Genomic DNA, 4,290 nt, shown 5'->3' on the forward strand with positions numbered 1-4,290 from the left:
TTAGTTCTTAGTTCAACTCCAGTTAAACTTGATTGAACCTTTGAATCTTTGATACTCTAATTCTACCGCTTCAATGATTAATTCAATTTTCAAAACCTTGTTTTATAGTCAAAACTAACATAATTAAACAATAACAAAAACATAAATTGTCAATTACATATTGCATTAGTATCAATTTTGTGTGAATTGAGAAATTATCAATTTTGAATTAAAAGTAAACTTAACAGAAACATCATGCCACTGACAAAGATGACTCTTTATTTTAGAGTAATGATTTTTAATTTTTCGAGAACTTATTTATTGTTCATATCTTTTAGGATTATATTGTCAATATAAATCTTCAGATACTCTTTTAGTAATTTACCATTTTTTTACTTAGCTAAAAAAATTATTAGTTTTAGAGTTAACTCGAGCTTTTAACAGCTCTGCATCAAAAATATAAAACTATTCAAAAACAAGCATTATATGAAGAAAAAAAAAATTCAAGGGTCAGCGGAATTTATTATTTTTGGCCATCAACCTAATTCTTTTAGTCTAGTAATCCAACAATACACTTTTAGTCCATACTTTTAAATATTGTTGTCTAATTGATGGTCAAAAATAATAAATTCTACTATCTCTCCAACATTTCTCCAATATTAAACTTATAGAAGAATTGATCCTTGAAAATTCAATACCTTGGGTCTTTCGACACTAGCTTTCAAAAGTTTGCGTATTTTGAGAATTCTATTCTCAAGTCTTTTCTGGGATGGCTTCACATTGCAAGGATCCAAAGCAAGATCTTTTAACAACATTAACATATCTCTATCATCAAATGAGCAAGAAGCATAATTTTTGTGAATAATTTTTCCTCCCATTGTCAAAGTATTCATAGCCACATTAGCTGAAAGAAAATCAAATCTAAATTAGGGGGTGAATTATTAAGATTATGGGCTCCAGCCCCCACTTTCAGCTCTTGTGTTATTTTAATCAAGTAGGAGTGTTTGTGTAGTTTATATTGATTCTTAACATAGAAACTCCACATCAACAAATTATATAATTTGCTTTAGCTAGGCAGTCCGTTTTTTTTCAACGAACAATTTAATAAAGTAACCATATGTAAAAGTTAAGAGATAACAAAAGAAATTAAAATAAAAGATAAATGTTGATTGATTATTAGTCAAAAAAACTTACTTATAATCTTTTCTTTATATAATTTATCAAGGTTCAAATAGAATTAATTTGGTTAGTTTGACAATAAAATTTACAAGACAAAAAAAGATGAATTAATAAATTATCAAGATAAATCATCAAGATAGTCACAATCTAAGCATAATTAACTAATTAAGAATGAGAATGTTAAAAGCTGGACAGTATTTTCTTTTACAGCAGAGGTACATTCATTAGAATGTAATAGCAATGTTGAATTAGTTGTTGTGTGTATATAACACAGCTTTCCAATAAGTCCTTGTACATTTTTGTTTTTTACTTTAGTTACCTAACACAACTTTACAATGGTTGGTTGTGGGGTTAATGATCAAATTAGTCCCTGAAAGGTTAGTCGATCGTCATTTTCGTCCCTGAATGATTTTTTTAATCAAATTAGTCCCTTAAAGATTTAACAATAATCTCGTTTGTCCTTCCGTCAAATACTTAACACCTTCCATTAACGTTTTCCACATGTATCGTTAAATGACAAATCAGCAATGATAAAACGACGTCGTTTTTTGGTATTATATTAGGGCATATTGTGTCAAAATGGCGCCGTTTCTCTTTTCCATTCTCTCAAAACGCATGAAACATCACAATAGTCAGAGAGAACGCGACGGAGCTCGGATCATTGGAAGGGATGAGGAAGCCATAATCCGCGATACTATGCAAAGTGCGATTGTGCTCATTCTTCGCGGTTTAGGGTAACAATGCTAAGCCATGGTTGGCATTGTGACCACTAACCAGCGACATGGCAACATGGAGCAACAGTGATGCCAATTACACAGAGAGCCAGAGAGACTCACTTAGTGATGCGACACAGAAACCCAACAGCCCAACTACACCACCAATCCACCAGCAACACCCACAAACGGCATGCCACACAAACAAATGGCAATAATTTTGGTCAGATTTCAAAGTTCAGGGGTAGAGAAAAGTGAGAGATTGAGAGAAGTGAAAATGGAGCCATGGAGCTTGGAGATGGACGTAAGGTTGTGGATTGTAAATCGTAAAAGTGAGAAAGATTGAGAGAATGGGGATTTATTGCTATGGTTTCCATATTTGCAACTCAGATTGGGCTTTGGATTGGGTCAAAATGCATTCAGGGCTAAGAAGATAACTTTTAGATTGGGTTCTTTCTAAAATGCAACCTCACACCACAAACACCATTCTGGCGATTTAGCGACTTTCTCCGATGATTCTGCTCAAAGCAACTTCCTCCAACTCGAAGTGTAGACCCCAACGGAAGGGAGAGGTAGAATTGTAAAATCATACCCTTCGATCAAAGCACCGTGTTCTTCTCTTTGATTAGAGCTCTGTCGCCTTTTCTCTCTGTGTGTGTTTGATATTTTGTGTTTCGTGTGAAGAAGGAAGAAAGAGCGTCTGAGCAATGACTGGTGAGAGCTTCAAATGGGGTGAGATGAAGAGAAACGGCGTTGTTTTGATATGTGTTGTGTCACTTAACGATTCACGTGGCAAAATATTAACAGAAACGGTTAACTAATTGACGGAGGGACAAACGTGATTGATTTTAAATCTTTTAGGGATTAGTTTGATTAAAAAAATTATTCGGGGATGAAATTGACAAACGACCCATCCTTCAGGAACTAATTTGACCATTAACCCATTGATTGTGATTTCCGTTTTGTTGTGCGCTTGTAATAATAATATAATAATGCATGTTGCAAATGCTCAGATACGATCTTTTAACTAAAACAAAAACTTCAACCCAACTCAATCTCCTGAACTAAACCCAGATAGAGATGCAACTTACCTACGATCTTTTGATTATATCCAACTCACAAGAAAAACAGATAATGCCAAGCGATTTGAAAAAATCACAACCAAGCCTATGCATCTTATGAAAAACAATTCAGAACAAAGATATGACGTCATTATCAATTTTACCTTTGTTGTTATCTCTAACAAGACCTACCATGGAGAACAATTCAGAACAAACAGGAAAACACAAACACACAAACCCAAAATAGCAGCAATTAAATCTCCAGCAGCACATCACTATGCAGAAAAATCACAAAACAACAGCACAGCAACACAGCCAGAGCTAATCAATAATCAATTAATCATTCAATAAAATCACAAAACATTCAATAATCAATTAATTATCCTGTGATTTGATTTCCAGAGCATTAAAAAAATTAAAACAACGAAGAACAAGTGAGCAGTGAGCACTGACCTTCGGTCTGAGACGGCGAGCACGAGGGCGAGCAAAGTCAGTAGACGAAGACGCGGCGAGCAGAGAGCAGACGAAGACGACGGACGCTCGAGGAAGAAGCTGCGCGCCTGCGATTGGTGAGTCTGGGAGCGAACAGGGGTTGGAGACTTCAAGAACGCCGACAGGAGGAAGAGAGAAGCCCCTGAGTGCGACGAACGGCGGCAATGGCTCACTCCATGCGGCGGTGGTGGAGGCTAGGGTTGCGGGGGCACAGGCTCGCTCCCCTGAGTGCTTTCTGAAATCTGAAAGGAAGGGGTTAGGGCGGGGGCATAAGGCTGGATTTTTTTTTCTTTTTATTTTTTTGAACAAAATCTAAACAGCGCCGTTTTAGTAAAATCGGCCGGTTCCGATTCTGGTTTGACCGGCCTCCCGGCCGATTCAGCGGCTTACATCCGATTTTTTTTTAACAGTTTAAAATGATGAACCAAACCATTATTCCTACTGGTTTATAGTTGCATCGGTCCAACCGACTAATTCGGTCTAATTTTTAAAACTATGATAATAATTTGTTCATATTTTATCATTAAAAACTATCAAATAAAAATTTTTAATTAACTTCAAAATTATAACAAAATGATCAACAAGAATACTCGTTACAACAAAAATTTAGAATCGCAAACTTACACAAAAACTCAAACTATCAGAAACAAAAAAATTCAGAATCACAACAAATTTCAACAAAAACCTTTCAATCAAGTATTCAACAACAAAAACTCAGAATATAGAAAACTCAGCATCTAAATCCAAAGAATTCAGAAACCAAAAAGCTAAGCAAAAAAATATAAACTTAACATCCAAACTAAATTCAGAATGACACAAACAATAACCCAACTCAAAACACAATCCCAACTTAGAATCTAGTACAA

The 4,290-nt window shown here is 35.1% G+C and overlaps 1 protein-coding gene across 1 annotated transcript in view; it reads right to left on the bottom strand.

Annotated features, from left to right (window-relative positions):
- LOC107639490 (AT-rich interactive domain-containing protein 2) overlaps positions 1–3,735 on the bottom strand; it is an 8,297-nt gene extending 4,562 nt beyond the window's left edge. Inside the window, exon 1 of the mRNA XM_016342997.2 lies at positions 3,386–3,735. The gene's annotated coding sequence lies outside the window, so the exon portion shown is untranslated. The remainder of the gene's footprint in view (positions 1–3,385) is intronic.

The sequence above is a fragment of the Arachis ipaensis genome, chromosome B04, assembly GCF_000816755.2.
Source record: "Arachis ipaensis cultivar K30076 chromosome B04, Araip1.1, whole genome shotgun sequence".
Classification (NCBI taxonomy): domain Eukaryota; kingdom Viridiplantae; phylum Streptophyta; class Magnoliopsida; order Fabales; family Fabaceae; genus Arachis; species Arachis ipaensis.